Source organism: Aristolochia californica, unplaced genomic scaffold, assembly GCF_029961685.1.
Source record: "Aristolochia californica isolate CCGP_79_NKW_82.1479 unplaced genomic scaffold, dmAriCali1.0.hap1 SCAF_391, whole genome shotgun sequence".
Lineage (NCBI taxonomy): Eukaryota > Viridiplantae > Streptophyta > Magnoliopsida > Piperales > Aristolochiaceae > Aristolochia > Aristolochia californica.
The window spans coordinates 1-12,500 of record NW_027182094.1 but is presented as its reverse complement, the minus strand read 5'-3'; positions in this window follow the sequence as shown (position 1 = coordinate 12,500).

Genomic DNA, 12,500 nt, shown 5'->3' with positions numbered 1-12,500 from the left:
TTCGATAAAAAATCGAGGGGCATTTCCAGATATATTACTCAAAAAAATCGAAACAATACACCTAGTCGATTGGAATTGAGAAAATTCTGTCCTTATTGTTACAAGCATACGATTCATGGGGAGATAAAGAAATAGATTGAGCAGAACATCAGTGCCCCTTTTCCAAGTAACAGGAAGAAGCTAAAAAATATAAATAATAAATAAATAAAAAAAATCGAATTAAATAATTTAATTTAATTAATAATATAATTAATATATAATTAATATAATATTAAAATAAATATTTTAAATTATAAAAATGAAAATAAACATATACATATATTATATTATTATAATATAAAAATAATATAAAATAAACAAATCAAGTCCTCTTTCGGTCGGATCCGAAATGAATGAAGAAATAAACTAGGATTTTAGAGATAAGAAATAAACCATGGATAAATCCAAGCGACCCTTTCGTAAATCCAAGCGATCTTTTCGTAGGCGTTTGCCCCCAATTGGATCGGGGGATCGAATTGATTATAGAAACATGAGCTTAATTAGTCAATTTATTAGTGAACAAGGAAAAATATTATCTAGAAGAGTGAACAGATTGACTTTGAAACAACAAAGATTAATTACTATCGCTATAAAACAAGCTCGCATTTTATCTTCATTACCTTTTCTTAATAATGAGAAACAATTTGAGAGAGCCGAGTAGTTCCCTAGAACTACCGGCCCTAGAAGCAGAAATAAGTAGACCCACCACCCGAATTGAATAAAAACTCGAATTGGAACTCAAACTCCGATTGATGTTTTGTTGGAAAAGCCGAGAGATTAGATTGTCGCGTCATAAGAAAAAAAGAAAAAATAATGGGGGGGGGAGAAATCTTTTTTTTATTATTGAAGCGTGTTTATTCATTCCTACTGTTATCATATGAATTTCGATTCTATCTTCCCGGAGTTCATTCTCCGGGGAACTCCGTTTAAATCATTCCGTCGAATTCCTTAAATCTCCTTATTTGAGGATTTCATTAGAAATCATGTAAAGACAATTCTTATTTGATATAGCTATTTGTGCAAGTATTTTACGGTTAAGAAGCAACTGTCTCTTGCGCAGATCGTGTATAAATCTACTATAACTATGGGATACCCTATCCTCGCGGGTTACCGCGTTTATCCGAGTGATCCACAAACGACGAAAATCTCTCTTTTGCCGGCCTCTATCCCGATGAGTAGAAACCAAAGCTCTCATTTTCTGTTGCATAATAGTTCGAGTAAGTCTTGAATGAGCCCCTCGAAAGGTTGATGCAAATAAACGCATTTTTGATCGACGTCTCCGAGCTATATATCCTCGTCTAACTCTGGTCATTGAATCAAATAAAACTTTGATGAATAACTAATTGATTTCTTTTCTTTCAGTCATTCTTTTCCCCTCTTCTAGTTTAATTAATAACAAAACGGATTCTTCCGATGTATAAAATAAAAATTCCAATGGCTTTTGCTACTATGACCTTCCCAACCACGATTTTTTATTTCTTCCAGGCATTTGCATTTCGCCCCAAAATAAAATAAAAAATATTTTTGACCGATATTAAAATACAAAATTTGACCGATATTAAGTATCAAATAAATAGTAATAAATACGTAGTAAATGGATAAATAAATAAAATAGAAATAAAATAGAAATAGTGGTTTCCATCGTTTCTATGGTTACTTCTTAAACGGTGAGGTCCTCTCTATACACCGGAGCCCCTTACTCATTTAATCAATGTTTTGGTAACTTGTACAGTTCACACTCTTTGGCTCTACCCATGAATTATACAGTAATAGGTCTTTTCACAACGAGATCTATCCATACAGTGACGGCATTTAGTTGTGAAGGTTGGCTAGGTAGCTGACCCTGTTAGTCCGTTCTTGCAAGAGTAGGAACAGAATTATTCTGTTTTTAAAATTCAATTTCCCCGCTTAATGGATACCACTTGCTACCAATGGGGAATTGCTTTTCATCTCAAATTGAGGTGATTGGATTTGCACCAATGGAAACCATAAATTCCATACCATACCATACACAATAACACAATATAGGTATATGATAGATCACTATTTTTAGATAGTGAATTGAGTTCGTCTCCATTCCATCCTATTCGTTGGTACTGGTCATTGATACTGGAAAAATTGTCTCATTTGTTCCAGCCCATGATCTGAACGCGTCGCACATACACCCTAGTACATATTCCTCGACGCTGAGGACATCCTCGAAGAGCAGGGGATTTCGTAACATTGCGGATTGGCTGTCTTGTATTTCTAATAAGTTGTTTAATAGTTGGCATGCTGCATCGTATCCAAAAGCCGGTTTAGATCGATCCTAACCCGATCATGATGAATTACTTCTTAATTTTTTACCTGGGTAAGAACATAAAATATGAACTTACGGATCATTCTAATTATGGTTCGAGATAGAATCTAGGATTTTTATGCGAAACCCCCGTTATTTTCGATCGCTACAAGATCAACAATGCCATGAGCTTGGGCTTCTGTTGCTGACATAAAAACATCCCTTTCCATGTCTTCGGATATAACCCATAAGGGTTTTCCCGTTCTTTGTACATAAACCCTTGTGAGGGTTTCGCGTAGTCTTAGTAGTTCTTCCGCTTCCAGGATAAATTCTCCTGTTGATGCCTCATAAAAAGAGCTAGCAGGTTGGTGGATCATAACCCTGGCGATATAATAACATAATGAATGGTTCCCCTATCTCGCGCGATCGCATGAAGGGGTAGGATAAAGAATAACAAGCAAGAGGAAAAAGATAGAATTGAACAACCGTACAGGCATATTTTTTTGTGCATTGCATACGGCTCCTAAATGGAATTTCCTTTTCCCTTCCATTGAAGAAAGAGACAAATAAGATCCATCAGATCCAGATCGTTGAATGCTCCATTTACCATCCTTCCTTTCGGAGGAGCCAAAAATACTATGATGGTTCCGTTGCTTTATATATTTTTTTTTATCTCGTCTGTGATTCTGCAATCCCAAAGTATCTTTCTGATCGGATCAAATAAGTTAAATTTTTTTTTCTTTCGTACTCTTTCATAACCTAAATATCGGAAAGAGACTTCTGGTGTAGAAGCAAAAAAGGATTTGTTTGTGACGCTGAAACAGACCTCCGATACAGAAGATGAAATCGGGAAATAACCTTTGTTTCATACTACTATCTCGATACGGAATCTCATGTTATGGAAAAAAAATGAAATAATGGTTTGTTAATATCGAGCTCGAGGTGCCATGCTATTATTACTTATTATTTATATTCCGTATAGCGAAGGCATAGTCTTATGTTTTCTCTCAAATAAAAAAAAAACTCATTGGCGCCAAGCGTGAGGGAATGCTAGACGTTTGGTAATTTCTCCTCCGACCAGGATAAAAGATCCCATTGAAGCGGCTAATCCCATGCATATTGTATGTACATCTGGTGACACAAATTGCATAGTGTCATAAATAGCTATTCCGGGGATTACCCACCCGCCGGGAGAGTTTATAAACAAATAAAGATCCCTGGTCGCATCCTCTATACTGAGATATATCATGAGACCTACAATTTGATTTGAGATCTCGCTATCAATCTCTTGCCCTAAAAAAAGTAATCTTTCTCGATGAAGTCGGTTGATTAGGACAAAATTTCCTTCGGAACCGCACACGCGCCTTTAGATGCATACGGTTCAAAAAATGGCGAAACAAAAAAAAAAAAAAGAATCAATGTGTCGATTCCAGCCCTCTTTGTTTTTGTTTTTTCGTAAAAAAAAAGTTTTTTCCTAACTAAACGAAGAGGCTTTTTCTTCCATTTTTAAGAAACATGAGTTTTGAATCGCTTCCCTTTAACCTATAAGAATTTTAACCTATAATAAAAAAAAAAAAGAATTCATTGAACTTATCGAACTAACCTCTCATTGATGTATTGGTTTCATCGAGATTCGAATCGCGATGTTATTTTCTTGTTCCTAAACGGGCCTCCTCAATTCTTTTAGGTTTATGCTCTACTCCGGGTAAAAATCTGCCCGAATTCTATTTGCACATATAGTACAAATAATCCCAGTACCACTTCTTTTTGCTTTTGCTACGACTTGTTTTTTTTTTTTTTCAATTCGGCCGGTTTCATGCCTTCCACCAATACCAGATATTTGATGTATTCATCATATTACTTTATTGATTGGCAGTTTAAGATCACTTATATTATACATTATGTTATGGTATAATATAAATATAATAAGAATCCGTTATGATACAAGCGGTAATTATCCGTAGATTCCCAATTTGGTATTTCCTGAACGGAGCCTGGATACTTCTTATTGGTCCAACCTAACCATAAATTATTCTAGTTGATAATACGGATTAATTGATATAATTTTGATCCCCAAACCAACAAAAAAATTGATCTAATTGCGCTTCACGCTCCGAATTCGAATTCTAATTATTATTAACGATTCAATCAATCTTTCTTGGGCAAAACAGGGGGATCTCGATCGGGGGAGAGAACGGGGAAATCCCATATGACCCAATATGTCTGACAAGTCGCACTATACGTCAACCCAAACTGCATCTTCCTCTCCAGGATTCCGAAAAGGCACTTTTGGAACACCAATGGGCATTAAGTTAAAAAAAAGCACTAAGTACTATATTTTACTTTGATGTGGAAACGTAACAATGGCTTTCTCACCTTCCTAATATTTTCGTTTATTTTTAAAAACGTTTATTGGATTTTATCCATAGATTGGAGGGTTCATGGAGTAAGACAGAATGAATAACGGAAAAAAAAATTATTACGAATGGGTCATTCGAATGATGAACAAGTCTCTATGCATTTGCTCAAAAAAAAATGGGACCAGCCCCCCCCCCATTGCGTATTGGTACTTATCGGGTATAGAATAGATTTGTTTCTCTTTGTTCCTACGAACAGAATTGAATTGTTCAATTATTTCCAATGGAAGGGAATAAATATTAACCCTTGCCTCGAGATAATCCACTGAAAGGCGGAGGGCCATAGCATAGTCTTTTCCAATGCGATAAAGTCACATAGTGTCCATTTATCTTTGATAAAAAAGGGGTATTTCCATGGGTTTGCCTTGGTATCGTGTTCATACCGTCGTATTGAATGATCCCGGTCGCTTACTTTCTGTCCATATAATGCATACAGCTCTAGTTGCTGGTTGGGCCGGCTCGATGGCCCTATATGAATTAGCGGTTTTTGATCCCTCTGACCCCGTTCTTGATCCAATGTGGAGACAGGGTATGTTCGTTATACCCTTCATGACTCGTTTAGGAATAACCAATTCATGGGGTGGTTGGAGTATCACAGGAGGAACTGTAGCGAATCCGGGTATTTGGAGTTACGAAGGTGTGGCCGGGGCACATATTGTGTTTTCCGGCTTGTGCTTCTTAGCAGCCATCTGGCATTGGGTGTATTGGGACCTAGAAATCTTCTGTGATGAACGTACGGGAAAACCCTCCTTGGATTTGCCCAAGATCTTTGGAATTCATTTATTTCTCTCAGGGTTGGCTTGCTTTGGTTTTGGTGCATTTCATGTAACAGGCTTGTATGGTCCTGGAATATGGGTGTCCGACCCCTATGGCCTAACCGGAAAAGTACAACCTGTAAATCCAGCGTGGGGGGCAGAAGGTTTTGATCCTTTTGTTCCGGGGGGAATAGCCTCCCATCATATTGCAGCGGGGACATTGGGCATATTAGCGGGCCTATTCCATCTTAGTGTCCGCCCGCCCCAACGACTATACAAAGGATTACGTATGGGTAATATTGAAACTGTCCTTTCCAGTAGTATCGCTGCTGTCTTTTTTGCAGCTTTTGTAGTTGCTGGAACTATGTGGTATGGTTCAGCAACTACCCCTGTCGAATTATTTGGGCCCACCCGTTATCAATGGGATCAGGGGTACTTCCAACAAGAAATATATCGAAGAGTTGGCACCGGACTAGCCGAAAATCTGAGTTTATCAGAAGCTTGGTCTAAAGTTCCCGAAAAATTAGCTTTTTATGATTACATCGGTAATAATCCGGCGAAAGGGGGATTATTCCGAGCAGGCTCAATGGACAACGGGGATGGAATAGCTGTTGGGTGGTTAGGGCACCCCGTCTTTAGAGATAAAGAGGGGCATGAGCTTTTTGTACGCCGTATGCCTACTTTTTTTGAAACATTTCCAGTCGTTTTGGTAGACGGAGACGGAATTGTGCGAGCCGATGTTCCTTTTAGAAGGGCAGAATCAAAATATAGTGTCGAACAAGTAGGCGTAACTGTTGAGTTCTATGGTGGCGAACTCAATGGAATCAGCTATAGTGATCCCGCTACTGTGAAAAAATATGCTAGACGTGCGCAATTGGGGGAAATTTTTGAATTAGATCGTGCTACTTTGAAATCTGATGGCGTTTTTCGTAGCAGTCCAAGGGGTTGGTTCACTTTTGGACATGCTTCGTTTGCTTTGCTCTTCTTTTTCGGACACATTTGGCACGGTGCTAGAACCTTGTTCAGAGATGTTTTTGCTGGGATTGACCCAGATTTGGATGCTCAAGTCGAATTTGGGGCATTCCAAAAACTTGGGGATCCAACTACAAGGAGACAAGTAGTTTGATACAACGTTGTTCTGGTCTGGCATCATTCGCCTCTATTTTTTTTTTTTTAGCATAGGTATAGGCGGGGTACCGGAGAAATTTGTATTTTCATTATTGCTTTTCTTTAAATATTACCCTTTCCTTGTCTGGGAAATGATCCCAAATGCACAGGTGTGGAAGCTATAATTGTAAACCACGATCGAATCTATGGAAGCATTGGTTTATACATTCCTGTTAATTTCGACTCTAGGGATAATTTTTTTCGCTATCTTTTTTCGAGACCCGCCTAGGATTTCGACTAAAAAGATGAAATGATTTTTCATTATCTCAATTGAAGTAATGAGCCTCCCAACTAATAGGGGAGGTTCATCATTTCAACTAGTCTCCGTGTTCCTCGAACGGATCTCTTAGTTGTTGAGAGGGCTGCCCAAAAGCGGTATATAAGGCATACCCAGTAAAGCTTACAAGTGAACCGGATATAGAGATGGCGACTAAGGTTGCTGTTTCCATTATTAGAAAATTTCAAGACCACGATATGGAGGATCCACGTTACGACAAGATCGTTTATTTACAACGGAATAGTATACAAAGTCAACAGATCTCAACCAATGCAATAGGATTTATGGTTACACAAACCGTTGAGGACAGTTCTAGATCTGGGCCAAGAAGAACTCTTACAGGGGATTTATTGAAACCATTGAATTCGGAATATGGTAAAGTAGCTCCTGGATGGGGAACTACCCCCTTAATGGGTGTCGCAATGGCTCTATTTGCGATATTCCTATCTATTATTTTGGAGATTTATAATTCTTCCGTTTTACTGGATGGAATTTCAATGAGTTAGGCCCACAAGAACAACGAAGTCCTAGCTTTTGAATCAAAAATGAATCACTTAGGACTCGGATTTCTGGACCATTCTGGTAGTTCGACCGCGGAATTTCGTTGTTTCGGTAGTTCCGGAATATGAGTGTGTGACTTGTTATAATTGATCCTATTGATAGTGCAGAAATGGGTCTGTCATCTCATCTCAATGGAGATGGTTCTGCCCCGTCGGATATTTATTCGAGTATCTGGAGCACGGAATACATGGAATAGCTCAAGAGAAATATTTGAACTATGATTCATACCTACTATTCAGACCTCGCGACCGGACTCCTACTCCAAAAATTTTCAAAGAGGTATTTCAGAAATCGAACGATTTTTTCTCTTTCCGAATCGTGTTTATTTTGACTTTGACCGAGGGACAAATCTTTCTCTGGATTTTTAGTCATAACATTCATTCATTAAGTAAGTGATGATCAAATGGTTCTTACTCAGAGAACCTTTGGGCTTAGCTTTAGGGCGAATCATCGTGGTTCTAGTATGAATCTGAGGTTTCAATCAAATCATAGGGTCTCAACAAGAGAATTCCTATCAATAGTAAAAAAAATGACGCACAAACAACAAATCAAATAAAAAAAAAGGGGGAAGAGAAAATTCAAGAGGCCTGTAACGATCAATATAAAGACGGATGAGCCCACTTGAGATTTTAGCATTATCATCAAAAAGGGGGGATTTCGGATTTTGGTTCCTTCATACCCTCAGAGATGTTTGAACCAAGTTATTAATAAGTTTCAAACTTTCTATTACATATCTGTTTTAACCAGTATTTTGGTGTTTCCGCTTGAGCCGTACGAGATGAAATTTTCATATACGGTTCTTAGGGGGGTCCGTCGGTTTACCTATCTCAATAAAGTATATGATTGGTTCGAGGAACGTCTCGAGATTCAGGCGATTGCCGATGATATAACTAGTAAATATGTTCCTCCTCATGTCAACATATTTTATTGTCTAGGGGGGATCACACTTACTTGTTTTTTAGTACAAGTGGCTACGGGTTTTGCTATGACTTTTTACTATCGTCCGACCGTTACGGAGGCTTTTGCCTCTGTTCAATACATAATGACTGAAGCCAACTTTGGTTGGTTAATCCGATCAGTGCATCGATGGTCAGCAAGTATGATGGTTCTAATGATGATCCTGCACGTATTTCGTGTCTATCTCACAGGTGGATTTAAAAAACCTCGCGAATTAACTTGGGTTACGGGTGTGGTTTTGGCTGTATTGACTGCATCTTTTGGTGTAACTGGTTATTCCTTACCTTGGGACCAAATTGGTTATTGGGCAGTCAAAATCGTGACAGGCGTACCTGAAGCGATTCCTGTAATAGGTTCGCCTTTGGTAGAGCTATTACGTGGAAGTGCTAGTGTGGGTCAATCCACTTTGACCCGTTTTTATAGTTTACACACTTTTGTATTACCTCTTCTTACTACCGTATTTATGTTAATGCACTTCCCAATGATACGTAAGCAAGGTATTTCAGGTCCTTTATAGAGAAGACATACTATAGATATTTGTAATTGATCATATATCATTTCGTTTCGGCGAGGAACTATAGTATTTCATTGCTACAAATATGGATTATTGAAAAAAAAAATAAGACATTTTAGTTGGAAATTTTCCCTCAACTAACCCAAAAGTATTCTTTAATTTGATACGAGTAGTTGAAGTGGATTCCCCGAAGAGAGATGGATTATGGGAGTGTGTGACTTGAACTATCGATTTGGCCGTGCGGATATATGATTTTATCTGCCACATTGGAATTCACAACCAAATGTGTCTCTATTCCAACCAACGTGTAAGCCCCCTTACACAGGATAGGCTGGTTCGTTTGAGGAGAATCTTTTCTATGATCAGACCCTAATCATGTTGCGCATGAACAGGCTCCGTAAGATCCGGTAGAATAAGTAATGTGAAATAAACCAGATTACGTTCTATCTATTTACTTATAGTATGGAAACGCATTCATTTCCTGTGCATCGATCCCGATCTATGATACTATCGGAGTGAAACAAGGGATCTAAGGAAGAGCAAGGCTAGACTTTATTAGTAACAAGTAAATCCTTTGTATGTAACGTTAAGAAGGCTCTATATATCGTGGGGATAAACACAAATCACAAGGCATGAGACCATCCAAAAAGCACTTGATCATGATCAAATTTGCAAGCCCACTTGGGTATTGAGCATTTACCTGTAAGAACTGAATTCCTTGCAATGGCTAGTTGCAACTCGGAAAAATGGAATCCGATAAATCTTTTTTTATGTAGAGTCATATATGTGTGGATCACATATCGATTTTTTATGGATCCAGTTTTTCCTTTGACTCTTGCTCGAGCCGGATGATGAAAAATTATCATGTCCGGTTCCCTCGGGGGATGGATCCATAAAAATTCACCTATCCCAATAACAAAGAAACCTGATTTAAATGATCCTGTATTAAGAGCTAAATTGGCTAAAGGGATGGGCCATAATTATTATGGCGAACCCGCATGGCCTAACGATCTTTTATATATTTTTCCAGTAGTTATTCTAGGTACTATTGCATGTACCGTAGGTCTAGCGGTTCTAGAACCGTCAATGATTGGTGAACCCGCGGATCCATTTGCAACTCCCTTGGAAATATTACCCGAATGGTATTTCTTTCCCGTATTTCAAATACTCCGTACAGTACCCAATAAGCTGTTGGGTGTTCTTTTAATGGTTTCAGTACCGGTGGGATTATTGACAGTACCTTTTTTGGAGAATGTTAATAAATTCCAAAACCCATTTCGTCGTCCAGTAGCTACAACCGTTTTTTTGATCGGCACCGCAGTAGCTCTTTGGTTAGGTATTGGAGCAACATTACCTATTGATAAATCTCTAACTTTAGGTCTTTTTTAAATAAATGGATTTAACCGTGAAATAAAATAAAAAAAAATACCATAACGTATGTATCTAGGGAATAGTCGTTTCAGAGCGAATCTCCCCTAGATACATCTCTTAAATTTCATTATGGATACATTCCAAATATACGGATCGTGCTAAAGATTCAAAACCATTTTTTTTTTAGTAAAAATGAACTAATTCCAATGGATTTAAAACTTTTTCTTAGGTAAATAAATTTCGAAATGTTTCTGTAAAATGTCCCATATTTTTTTTACATCTTCTATGCGAAAATGCTCAATTCTCATAAGATCTTCTTGACTATTACTCAAAAGGTCCAATAATGTATGTATATTGGACCTTTTAAGACAATTATAAGTCCTGGGAGGCAATTCTAATTGGTCAATAAAAATACATTTCAATGCATTTCCCTTTTTGTTTTTCCTTATATTAGCCAACCCATCATCAAAGGGAAAAAGGGGTAAAGTCACCCTGTTTTGATTGTCCTCTAAATGAGTGTCCCGTTCCTCCGCGTGTAAAAAAGGAATGAATAAATAAATCAATCAAATTACGGGAAGCTTCGTGAAGTGCTTCTTTAGGGGTTAAACTCCCATTTGTCCATATTTCGAGGAAAAGTATCTCTTGTTTCTCGTTCCCATTCCCATAAGAATGAATACTATGATTCACATTTCGAACAGGCATGAATACAGCATCCATAGGGTAACTTCCATCTTGATAGTTAGATGGGGTTTTCATACGATATCCGCGATTCCTCTCGATTTTTAATTCAATACACAAATCAATTGGCTCTGTCAGGCTAGCTATATGTTGTGTAGTATCAACTATTTCCACGGAGGGTGGTGAGATGATATCTTGAGCAGTTACATATCTAGGACCCCTGACGCAAATAGATGCGTCGAGAGTTCCATACAGATTACTTCTCAATACAATTTCTTTTAAATTCATGAAAATTTCATGTACAGATTCTTCAATACCGGCTATCATAGAATATTCATGCGGTACCTTATCGGATTTTGCACGTGTGATACATGCTCCTTCTATTTCCCCAAGTAGAGCCCTTCGCATCGCGATACCTATCATATCTGCTTGACCCTTCATAAGCGGGAACAGCATGAAACGCGCATAATGAAGGCGCTTACTGTCTACTCTTGATTCAACACACTTCCACCGTAATGTTCGAGTGGATACTGCTACTTCTTCTCGAACCATACTAATATTATTTGATCAGATTTCTGAATCATTTATTTCTCTTGAAATTAAAAAAAAAGGGGTTCAATTCTTTTTTTTATTTTTACACACGTCTTTTTTTAGGGGGTCTACATCCATTATGTGGCATAGGGGTTACGTCACGTACGAAACTTAATAGTATACCGCTTCTACGAATAGCTCGTAATGCTGCATCTCTTCGAGACCAGGACCCTTTATCATGACTTCTGCTCGTTGCATACCCTGATCCACCACTGTACGAATAGCATTTCCTGCTGCGGTTTGAGCAGCAAATGGTGTCCCTCTTCTTGTGCCCTTGAATCCACAAGTGCCCGCGGAGGACCAAGAAACCACCCGACCTCGTACATCTGTAACAGTTACAATGGTATTGTTGAAACTCGCTTGAACATGAATAACTCCTTTTGGTATTCTACGTCCAGTCTTACGTGAACCAATACGTCCACTCCTACGTGAACCAATTCTTGGTATAGGTTTTTGTCATATTTTATCATTCTCATAAATATGAGTCAGAGATATACGGATATATCCATTTCATGTCAAAACAGATCCTTTTTTTGTACATCAGGTCCTTTAGAGAATCCCCTTTTAAAAGGATTACCCCTTTACCCCTGTCTCTGTTTATGTCTCGGGTTGGAACAAATTACTATAATTCGTCCCCGCCTACGGATCAATCGACATTTTTCACAAATTTTCCGAACAGAAGCCCTTATTTTCATATTTGTCATTCCTTAACTTAAAACCGAATCCACTCCTTGGAAGAAAATAAGTCTCTTGAGAATTTTGAACCTCTAATTGTATCCGCACCCCATGAAAGGAATGTTTCAAGAGGCGCCTAATTGTTCGAATCTTTGTTGCGAAGTCTATAAATTATACGTCCCCTGGTTGAATCATAACGACTTACTTCGATTTTGACTCT